Below are 12,670 nucleotides of genomic sequence, written 5' to 3'. Positions count from 1 at the left end.
ACGATGTATGGGAAGATGCAAGAGTCTGGGCTCACTGAAATCATTCCTTTGATGTGCACCTCAGCTCTCTGGGGCCAGTATCCTGTGCTTTTTCATCCTGAGTCTCCTCAGGGTGCACCATCAGGGTGGCTGCAGCAGTTGACTGCTAGATGACTGGCATCCTGTTTCCATTCTGAGTTCGCTCAGGGCTCACCGTTGGGGCAGCTGTAATGTGATGGCTTGATGGCTGCAACATCATTTGTTTACTGATATGGCAGGCAACATTTTTTCACTGACAGAAGTCATTACTGGGTATAGGAGACAGCAGTTAATATATGAAAATATGACCACCCTGACCCTTACCCCCACTCCTGTATCAGAAAACATTCCAGAGAAGACATTCTCCACGCTATGGCTTCTGTAGCTATTGAGATACATAAAAGGGCAGACTTCTAACTCAAGAAGTCACATCCACAGATTTTCTCCTGATCTCACTCGCTAATGGACCAAAAGGCCCACAGATGCTGCTTGTTTCCTTAATTGCCCAACAGTATTCCCTATGAAAATAAGAATTTTCTCATAAAGGTGGGAGTGGGATATCATTCTTCTCAAAAGTAACATCAATTTTTTTTTCCCCTGGCTTTTTTCCGTTGAAGTCAGGATAGTTATCAATTTTCAGAGTATATCCTGTAGTTCACGTTTGAGAAATTACAAGCTGGTTCATTTGCAAACCCACATGTTAGCATTCCACGGGGTTACATACCTTTTTCCTCAGGCTAGTTAACCCAGTTGATTACTGCTTGTTGCTGTTGATGTCAAGGTTAGATCTTCAGCCTCCACAGGGTCTGATTACCTTTGCTGTGTTGAGGCCCTTTCTAAAATACAAGCATCAGGGGGACCAGGCAGTGTAAATATGTAGAAACATAACTTCCAGAGAAATTCAAGGCCTTTGTGAGAGAAGAGGCAAGGAGAAGACAATATGTTTTTCCTTTCTGAAAGCAAAATAACAGAAATTTTGGAAAAATCATAATATCTACCTAATTTTTTTTTTTTTTTTGCTTTTCTCCAACATCTTATTTTTTTAAATTTCAAACACAGAGAAAAGTTGAAAGAATTTTAAGTTAGCACCCGCATAACCACCACCTAGATTCTACCACTAACATTTTGCTATCTTTGCTTCATCACACATCTAAGTATCTATCCATCCCTCTGTCTGTCCAGTAAAGCTGTCTTTCATTTTAGATGCATCTCCGTCTTCAAAGCCAGCACTACAGCATCTTCAGACCTCTCTCTGATCTCTGTTTCTCTCCTCACATCTCCTCTAACTCCGACCCTCCTGCTTCTGTCTTATGAGGCCCCTTGTGATTACACTGGGCCCATTTGAATACTCCAGGACAATCTGTGATGTCTAGATCCTTAGCTTAATCACAGCTGCAAAGTCCCTTTTGCCCTGTAAGGTGACTGTCCATCTGCTTGGGCCACTATAACAAAATACCATAGATTGGATGGCTTAAACAACAGAAATTAATTTTTTCACAGTTCAGAGACTGGGAAGGCCAAGAGCAAGGTGGTGGTGGGTTTGGCTCCTGGTAAGAGTTCTCTCTGACTTGCGGCCTTCTCGCTGTGTCCTCACGTGTCTGAGGAAGCAAGCTCTCTCTTCTTAAAAAGGCACTAATCCTGTTGGATCAAGGCTCTACCTTATGATCTCATTTACCTTAATTACCTCCTTAATAGGCTTTATCTCCAGATACAGCCACACTAGGGGGTTAGGGCTTCAACATATGAATTTTGTGGAGGGGATACAATTCAGTCCATAGCAATAACATATTTATAGGTCCTGAGGATTATGACAATGAGAGGGGAGCATTATTCTATCTACCACAGTATACATAACTTTTTCATTTTTAGCATTCTCTAAAGACTTACAGTCAGGTGAAAGGTAGGGAGTCAACATATAAATGGCAACAAATGTTGATACAAAAAGAAAAGTCTAAGAGACTTCCCTGGTGGTCCAATGGTTAAGACTCCAAGCTCCCAATGCAATGCAGGGGGCCCAGGTTCGACCCCTGGTCAGGGAGCTAGACCCCGCATGCCGCAACTAAAGATCCCACATGCCTCAACTAAAGATCCTGCATGCTGTAACGAAGATCCCGCATGCCTCAACTAAGACCTGGCTCAGCCAAGTAAATAAATAAATAAAATAAATTTTTTTTTTTTTTTTAAAAGAAAATTCTAAGGACTGACCCCTGGGGCACAGCTGGAGATCAGGGAGGTGAGGAGGAACCAGCAAAAGAGCCCCAGGAGGAGCAGCCAGCAAGGCAGGAGAGGAGGAAAGGCAGCAAGTGTGGAATTCCAGGTGGTCAGCTGGATGTCACTGCTGCCGACGGGTCAAAGAGATGAGGGTTGAGAGTCGGCCACGGGTTGCGTTTAGCAAGGTGGAGATCACTGGGTACCCTGTCTGGTGGCATGGTAGTGGGGAGTCCCTGGCCGGAGTGGCTTCAGGAGGGAAAGAGAGGACCAAAAGAAGGTTAAAGTAAGAGTCTGCAAGTGCTTGTTGGAAACTCCTCCTAACCACCACGATTCAACAGGGCCACTCCTGAAGGCATCTTCATGGCACTGATGTCCGGAATCCCGATAGTACGACCTGCACACTTCCCTTCCTCCTTCCTTCTTTCCTCCTCCTCTTTCTTTCTTTTTTCATCTTCTTTTTCACTTATTTACTTGTTCTTTCCCCTTTCATTCCACACATACATATAAGCCCCCATACCTTTGAAACGAAGATCCACAAAAGGGTAGCGTGAATTAGCCAACAGGAAAATTCTTTCCCTTTCTTAATAAAATTTTTCATTTTATCTTCTCCTATACTTGAAAATGGAAATATTCGTAAATTTCAAAACAAGTTGGTTTTATCTGCCAAAAGCACAGTTAGCTGCCGACATTACTCTAAATAGTTTTACATGGAAATGTCCTTGTTATATAGCTTTTAAAAGTAATTTTTAGCGAACAGACGTTAGATAGCAATATGCAATAATTTATATTATGAATTTTACTCACTTAAAAAGATAATCCATCCTTTTCTCATTTTTAAAACTGCCCTCAAAAATGAATGGGGACATTTCATGAATGTTTCCACTTTTCTTTTCCAGAGTTTCACATTTCTGAATTTAATTCTTTCTGGAATTTTCCAAACTCCAGAATCTTCCTTTTCCCCATTCATAAACCCACACCCTTCATTCTTTTTTTGGATTTCACTGTGTCTTCTCCTTGGCATCCTCATGATTTCTCTGTCCCAGGGTGGCTGACAATAATGAGGCTGCTTCATATTCTTCTTTTAATCATTCCATCTCCATCCATTCTTCCCTTGCTGTCCATTCTGTGATTAGAATAATCTCATTCTTCTTTGCTAGGATAATTTTCTCACATCTTATGATATCCTCCCAGAGACTTAACAATTAAAGTATTTCACTGAAAACTTCCTGGTTTAAAGAAAGGACACAAAGAATTTTTACCACCTTGATATTTACCTGACCAAATGTTATCATATGAACACCCAGAGCATTGTGTTTTAGTCTGGATACCACATCTTGAGAAGGACAGTGACGAATTAAAATATGCCCACTGGAGAGTAATCAGGAGTTTGAAAACCATGACATGAGGAATGATTGAAGGATCCTAGGATGTTTTGTTTGGAAAAAAGAAGTCTTGGGTAGGAGTGGGGAATGGGTAGTCAGAGATGACAAATTAAGAGACAGTTTGGCTGGGAGGGGGACTGCCACTATGGGCAGATGGGGCAGCTGTCCCAGGAGGATATTGGTGCTTGGAATGAGGGGGAGGGATGTACCCAGAGGAAAACTGAGTGTTATTAAGGTTGGCCATCAGTGGGAAGAGCAGTCGTCTGTGAGATGTATCTCACCCATTCCCCACACCCACCTGCCATGGCTTTTGCTACTTCTCCCAGTTAGACCTCAGAAGTAGAGGTGGTTAATGGTCTCAAAGGACTGAAGATAAGCCCATAGCCAAAAATCATGGGACAATTTAAGAAAACAAGTACTGTGAGAGAACAACCACAAGCAGAACAACCTATAGCAGAAGGAGGAGACCTATTGACAGACATAAACAGGAATCTTAATCTTAAGTAAGACATAGCAAGTATAAAACAAGAATTGGTGGTTTTGAAGGAGAGTCAACCAAAGATACTGGATATAATATAATTGCCAAAATAAAGAATGGGTTGAAGAGCTGAATAGATGCCAAGTGGATAGACTCTAGACCAACCCTTCCGTGCATGAGAGCTTGCTGTATGTATGTGCGTCATAGCCCTGGAGGGGAAAGATGGATTATTCATCAGTAGTCTCTAGAAAACTGGTTTCACCATATGGGGAAAACTAGGATGAGATCTCTACCTTCTTCTATAAACAAAAAAATAAACTTTATGTCAGTTAAAAGTCAAATATGGAAGGTAAAGCTACACACCTATTAGAAAAAAGTGTAGAATATTTTTTGGGACATCAGAAGGGAGAAGGATTCCGTAAGATGCCAAAAAGTGAAAATCATGAAGTAGGTAGTTGATGGAGTTAATGATAACAAAATTAAAAATTTCTGATACCATAAACTAAGTGAACAGACAGGTGATAGACTGGAGGTGACAAAGTGGTAATAACTGACACAGAACTATTTAGAAAATACAGATAACTCCTGAAAGTCAGATAAAGCAAAGGATATTGTAGCAATATCCTGCCCACATCCCTCAGCCCTCCTCTGGGTTCACCAGCAGCTGTGCTGGACAGTGGGTTCCCACCTCAGTGTGGGAAACTCTCTCTCTGGGTCTGAAGGTTCTCTCAGGCACTGTGGGAGATGCTCAATTTAGGTGCCCTGCAAACTGGAAGGGCTGGTGGCTGAATCCGCCCACAGGCAGCCCTCAACCAGTGAGGTCCAGGGGGTAGCCTATAAGTAGCACAGCTTCCCCATTTGTTGGTGGGACAATCCTGACGAGAGTGTTCAGCATGGTTCCTCAGAGGGTCCCCAGCAGGACTGAGCCTCGGGTGCCCACAGCAGCAACTCCTCACAACCCACCCTTTTTTTGGTTTTCTCCTTCCTTTTCTCACCATCTTTACTCCCTCACTTGAATAAATGACTTGCACTCAAGTCTTTGAGGGTCTGCTTTCAGGGGAACCCAAATCAGGATGGATGTAATAAGCATTTCACAGAAGGGGAAATAGGAAAGAATAACAAGCGTGGGAAAGACTCTCAACTTAAAGTGATCAGAGGAATGAAAACTATATAGGGAGCTGCCACTTTACCCCCAAACATTTGGCAAACATTAAAACTCTGGATTTTATAAAGTGCTTGTGAGAATGTGGAGAAACGGACACGCTATGCAGGCATTCTGGAGAACAATTCACAGTGTTCCGTGGGTTTGTGTACCTGCACACCCTACAGTCTCACAGATGCTCTCCTTTGCACATGCCCCGCACAGACTCTCACACCCCCATCCTATCTGCTCTACGAATCAGTCTTCAGTGCTCCTGCTAATCCAACCACATTCCCCAAGTCCATCTCTCTCCTTTTTAACTTCTCTCCTCTGATACCCTCTCTTGCTTCCTCACATTCTGCTGATGACCTCACTTTAATGAACTGAAAAAACAGAAGCAAACAGAAAATATTTCCATGCACTCCCATCACCGCATCTATCAACTGACCAGTAAGTGTGCCCTTATCCTCTGCCTTCCTCCCTTCCTACCCCTAACTCCTCCCGTCTCTCTCGCCTCCTCAGGAACCTGGATTGTGGGCTTCCCTGGTGGCGCAGTGGTTAAGAATCCGCCTGCCAATGCAGGGGACACGGGTTTGAGCCCTGGTCCGGGAAGATCCCACATGCCGCGGAGCAACTAAGCCCGCGACAACTACTGAACCTGCGCTCTAGAGCCCGCTAACCACAACTACTGAGCCCATGTGCCACAACTACTGAAGCCCGCATGCCTAGAGCCCATGCTCCACAACAAGAGGCGCCACCACAATGAGAAGCCCACACACCACAACGAAGAGTAGCCCCCGCTCGCCGCAACTAGAGAAAGCCTGTGCGCAGCAACTAAGACCCAACACAGCCAAAACTAAATAAATTAATTAATTAATTAATTAATTAATTATTTTTAAAAAGAACCTGGATTTTCCTCTCTTCTGCATTGTCGGTTTTTTCCCTCCCTGTGGGATCATTCATGTCAGCATGCAGTTGAAGCCCTTATGCTGGTATGAGTACTGTATGTGGACTTCCTACAGGAGAAAGAGGGAGAAGAGAAGGAGGGGGAGAGAAAGGAGGAAAAAAGGAAAGAAAACTTCCCTCTTTTATACATTCCCCTCTATGTTCTGCTCCATTTGTATGCTGTCCTCTACGGCAACATTTCTCCAAAGAATTGTCTATAATTCTCAGCCTTCCCCTTGACTGGGCCCATCCATGTAATCTGACACAATTGATGGTTTCCTCCTCCTCCTTAAGCCCTTTCTTCACTGCCCCAGGGACACTTTTCTTTTGCTAGGTTCTTCGTCTCATGGCCTCCGCTTCTCAGTTTCCTTTGCTGGTCCTCATAGCCTTTCCAGACTCCATATGTTGCCCTGTTCTCTTTCCAGTCTACACTCACTCCCTAGGTAATCTTGGCTTTAAGGATCATGCCAGGATGACTTCCCAAGTCTATCTCCAGCACAGACCTTGATCCCAAACTCCAGAAGCCAACTACCTACTTGACAGCTCTACTTGGATGTCTAATAAGCATTTCAGACTTAAAACGTTCAAAACCAGACTATTGATCTACCCCTGAAAACTGTTCCATCCCTGTCTTCTTCTTCTTAGTAAATGGTAACCCATCCTTCCAGCTGCTCAAGTCAGAGCTCTCAGGGTCACCCTTGATTCTTCTCCTCCTCTCACACCCCTCCCATCCAAGCCATTTGCAAATCTTACTGGCTCCACCTTCTAAATATGCTGTGGCATTCCCACCCCTTCTCCCTACCCCCTCCACTACCACCCCACCCAAGCACCATGGTCTCTTCCCAGGACCACTGCAATGACATCCTAACTGGACTCTCCCTCTTACCCTCACTATTCTCCAGTCTGTTCTCCACCCAGCTGCTGGGTGTCTTTCTTTTGTTTTTTCTTTTTTTTTTTTTTGGCCTTGTGCGGCATGTGGGATCCTAGTTCCCCAGCCAGGGATCGAACCTATGCCCCTTGCAGTGGTAGCATGAGTCTTAACCACTGGATCACCAGGGAAGTCCCTGCCAGGGTGTCTTTCAAAAGTCAGTCAGATCTTGTCATTCTTTTCCTCATAACCCTCCCCACTTCACTCGGAATGGAAGCTGAAGTCCTTACTGTGGCCCACAGGACTCCTCCATCTGATTTGACTCTGGCTTCCCTGTGATCTCACGTCTTATCATCCTCCGCTCATTCACTCTCCTTTAGCTGCACCCACTGCTCTCCCTGGAACAGCCTTGCACATTCCCACCTCAGGGCCTTTGCACTAGCTGTTCCTTTTGTCTGAATGCTCTTTCCCCCCATATCAGCACAGCCTGCTCTCTCACTTCATTCATGTCTCTGTCAGATGCCACCACAGTCTTGGAGGGGCCTTTTCTTGCCCCTCGATCTGAAACAGCATGCTTCATTGCTCTCTGTCCTCTTATCCTGAATTATTCTCTTCTTTGCACTTATCATAACCTAGCATTATATATTTGTTTATTTATTCTCTCTTCCTACTAAAAGAAGGGAAGGGACTTTGTCTATTTTTGTTCATGCTGTATCTGCAGAACCTAGTAGTATGGAGCATAGAGTAGACACCTGATGAATACTTGTTGAATAAAGGAATTAACAGACATGCAAATTGAGAACTAAAAGATTTTCATCCCAGAATTTTTCATAATAACAAAAAACTTGAAACAACCTCAATGCCCTTCAATGAGAGAATGGAGAAATAAAATGCAGTCTAAGCAAAAAGAATGAAATATTATTCAGCTGCTACAAGGAATAAAAGATAGCTAGATAGACAGATAGATAGATAGCTAGATAGATAGGAGATCCATCTACATCTATATATCAGCATGAATAGATCTTAAAGAGAAGTAGTTAAGGTGGAAAAGTAATAAACAGGATGAGATACAGAGTATAATACTGTGTGAATACTGAGATTGGGAATGGAGGATAGAGGAGAAAAGTTTTTAAGAAAAACAAGTGAAAAATAAAATGTAGTAAGATAAAATAAGGGTTCTTCCATGGACCTGTGATGATAGTGTGTTATAAACTGAGGATTTTGTTCAGTTCAGTTGTATGAGAAAAAAAAAAAAAATGAGTTGTCCCTGGGCAGTATTTGCCTTAGGATAAGATTCCTAAGGGCTACAGGTGAGACCAGTGGGGCCTGATCAGATCAGGGAAGGCTTTGTGGAAGCAGGGGGACTTTCATGCACCCCGAAGGATGGAAATGCCATAAACAGAGAGAAGTAAGAGGACATTCCGGTGGGACAGAAAGACATGGCCAAAGTCCCAGAAGGAGGAAAGCTGAAGATACAAGGGACAGAACATACCAGCCTCAGCAGATGGTTCACAGGATCGGGGAAGGGGTAGAATCGAAAAAGATAAAATTAAAAATCAGATGGTAGAATGTCTTCAATAAAGCTAAGGAGTTTAGACTTGATTCTAGCACTAATAAGATTAATAAATTCTAACATTTACTGATACTTACTATATGTCAAAAAACTTTTTATAAGTGCTTTATGTTTTATTTCATTTAATTTTCACAGCAACTCTGTAACATAGGTTGTAATATTACCCTTATTCTAACTAAGAGAGAAATAAGACAAAGAATGGTCAAGTAACGTTCCCAGTGTCACACTACTATTAACGTGGAGGCCAGGATTTGATTCATGCAGTCTGATTACAGACTACCCACTTTTTAAAAAAAATTTTTTTATTGGAGTATAGTTGATTTACAATGTTGTATTAGTTTCAGGTGTACAGCAAAGTGAATCAGTTATACACATACATATATCCACTCTTTTTTAGATTCTTTTCCCCTATAGGCCATTACAGAGTATTGAGTAGAGATCCCTGTGCTATGCAGTAGGTCCTTATTAGTTATCTATTTTATATATAGTAGTGTGTTTATATCATTCCCAATCTCCCAGTTTATCCCTCCCCCTTTTCCCCCTTGGTAACCATAAGTTTGTTTTACCTCCCACCTTTTAACCACTGCACTGAAGCTCCTTCAGTGAGCAACGTAATGGACATGGGATTTTAGCCAGGTGGATTTGCCAGACATGTGCAGAATGGCTTGCTGGGGGCAGAGACTGTAGGCAGTCTGTGAGGAGGAGAGTGTGCTCATGTCAGTGTGAGCTGACGGGGAACTGACCACCATACTGCCAGTGAGATGGGACAGGAAGGGACCAATGGGGTAGCCAATCAGGCCACAAGTTTGTATTGTTGCCCTACTGCATGCTAGGCATTGGGCTCAGCTCGGCTCTGGGCTCAATATGGTGAAAAAGATGGACACAGGTAATTAACTAACACAGGTAATTAACTGAGTGTACAAAGTACTACCAGGTAAGGAATGTAGGGGCCCAACCTAAGAAGGAGGAAGGACACATATTCTTCGTATGTAATTACAGTTGACCCTTGAACAAGGCGGGGATTTAAGGGTGCCAATGCCCGTGCAGTTGAAAATCCATGTATAACTTATGGTCAGCCCTCTCAATAAGCGGGTCCTCTGTATCCGTGGTTCTGCATCCTCAGATTCAACCAACTGTGGACAGAATGGTACTATTAATATTTACTATTGAAAAATATCCACATATAAGTGGACCTGTGCAGTTCAAACCCATGTTGTTCAAGGGTCAACTGTACAGCTTTTTTTTAGTAAAATAAAAAATGTTACGCATGAAGTAGTCTTACTGTTTCATCACGTTGAAAACATAATTTTGAAAAAAAAGCACTGTTTTCAAGTGTCTCTCCATAACCCAAAGATAGAATAACCCTTAAGAAAACAGATGCCGGGCTTCCCTGGTGGTGCAGTAGTTGAGAATCTGCCTGCCAATGCAGGGGACACGGGTTCGAGCCCTGGTCTCGGAAGATCCTACATGCCGCAGAGCAACTGGGCCTGTGAGCCACAATTACTGAGCCTGCGCGTCTGGAGCCTGTGCTCCGCAACAAGAGAGGCCGCGATAGTGAGAGGCCCGTGCACCGCGATGACGAGTGGCCCCCGCTCGCCACAACTAGAGAAAGCCCTTGCACAGAAACGAAGACCCAACACAGCCATAAATGAATAAATAAATAAATTAAAAAAAAAAAAAGAAAAAAGAAAACAGATGCCCTTTTTAATTTTAATCATCTTTTATCTGAAAAAGCAAAGGAAGCAGTTTAATGGTCATGTAATTGGCAGATATAACTAGAACTATCAGAGATAATCTGGTCCTGGGATGCACAATTATGTAGAAATGTAGGGTCTGTGTTTGTGGATAATGAATGTGTGATCTTCAAGTAGGTTTTAGAAGTCAGCATGACTAGACATCTTAACTGGAAGATCAAAGGTACAAATCAAGAAAATCCATCTCCAGGCAGGGGTTGCCCAAGGTGTAGCAATTTTTGTGAATATATACATTCACGTGAAACATACCCTTAGTAGATTATTTGAATCCCTTAGACACCCTTTTATTCATAAAATGTAAATGCACTGCTATGAAGATGACTGTAATATCTGATACCTATGTAGACATTTATCTTCTGTTTTTCAATGCAAAGATGCTTGTGAAACATGTGTTCCTAGAAAGTTGTGCTTAAAGAGTATGTTAGCAATGCGAATCAAATGTTCTCCGCCAACATTTTCTCTCGCTAGGATATTATGGAATCTTGCCCCTTCCCCTGCACGTTCAGAAGGAGCCTTCAACAAGCAGATCTGCGTATAACACCTGTCTACCTTAATATCCTTTACTGGCCTCACCTTGCTCTTAGCCATGACCTGGGAAGTCCTTATGACCTAGTCGCTGCCTCCTGCCACCCTTCACTGCACTCTGTGGTCCTAATCACTCTGTACTCCAGCCACACCCATCTCTTAATTCATCCACGTTCCTCCACCTCAAGGCCTTTACACAAGGGTTGCCTTCTTCCTGAAACACTGCCCCCACCCCCAACTCTCATCTTCCTGCTCACCCTTTAGTTCTCAACCCAAACGTCACTTCCTTCCTGTGTATGTCACTTACTAATGTGCCAGGCAATCTTCTGGGCGAAGAGAAAATGTTCCTTCTTAATGAGTGGATATCCTAGTTGGGGGAAGCATAAAATGAACATGTGTGAAAATATGCAATATGTCACAAGGCTAGATGTGCTAAGAAGAAGAAAACTAAAGCACGGTAAGGAGGGAGAAGCCAAGGTGGGGATGGGATTGTTATTTTAGACTGGTGGGCAGGGAACGTTTCTCTGCTGGGGGACATCAGAGCAGAGACTGGAAGGAAGTGAGGGCATGAACAGCAGGTGCAAAGGCCCTGGAAGCGGGAGTGCCCTTGGTTTGTTCAAGGATGAGAAACGAGGGCTGGGTGGCTGGAGCCGGGTGAGCGGCCAGGAGAGTGAGGGAGATGAGGTCCTCAAGGTAATGGGGAAGGGGCTACAGATCATGAGGGCCTGGCAGGCCAGGGTAAGGACTCTGTTCCCCCAGGGGATAAGGGGAGCTGCTGCAGGTGTTCGGCAGACAAGTCACATGATTTGACTTCTGCCTTTGAAGGATTCCCGTGGCTTCTGTGTGGAGCATAGACAAGAGTAGAAGCTGGGAGCCAGTGGGGAGCCTACAGGACATGCACAGGTGAGAGGTGGAGGTGGGTGGGGCTGAGGTGCTGGGGGTGCAGTGAAGTAATCAGATTCTACATGTATTTCAATGGGAGAGCAGACAGCCTTCTCTGAACCCCTCCCTCAAAACTGGGTCAGATCCCCGTGTCATATTTTCCCATTGAACCATTGACCTGGCACTCATTCAGTCGGGAATTCTATAGTGTTTGTGTGATTATGTGGTGGGGTAACATTTGGAACTACTCATGTGGACTTTCTGCCTCAGGGAGAGCGGACCTCTGAAGAAAAGGAGTCTCTTCCTGGATTTTGAGACTTATTTATTTATTTGTTTGTTTATTTATTTATTTATTTTCTTCCTTTTTAAAATTGAAGTATAGTTGATTTACAGTGTTGTGTTGTTTCAGGTGTACAACACAGTGATTCAGTTATACATACACATATTATATATATCATATATATATATATTTATTCTCTTTCAGCTTCTTTTCCCTCATAGGTTGTTACAAAATATTGAATACAGTTCCCTGTGCTATACAGTAGGTCCTTGTTGTTTATCTATTTTATATATAGTAGTGTGTTTCTGTTAATTCCAAACTTCTAATTTATCCCTCCCCACCCCTTTCCCCTTTGGTAACCATAAATTTGTTTTCTGTGTCTGTGAGTCTATTTCTGTTTTGTAAATAAGTTTATTTGTATCTTTTTTTTTTCTTCTTGATTTTGAGATTTAAAAGTTTAGGTCCTGTCTGGAAAGGCCTGGCAAAGGCAATAGGTTTGGAAGAATACGTGATGAGGACCAGCAAGGCCTCCCACCTTCAGAACAAGCTGGGATTGCCCAGGTTAGCAGCTCATGGGTGAGGAGAGAAAGGAGGAGAGTGATGGTCCAGGTGG

The sequence above is a fragment of the Balaenoptera physalus genome (genome assembly GCF_965194825.1).
Source record: "Balaenoptera physalus genome assembly, chromosome: 4".
Classification (NCBI taxonomy): domain Eukaryota; kingdom Metazoa; phylum Chordata; class Mammalia; order Artiodactyla; family Balaenopteridae; genus Balaenoptera; species Balaenoptera physalus.
This window is presented reverse-complemented; position numbering follows the sequence as displayed.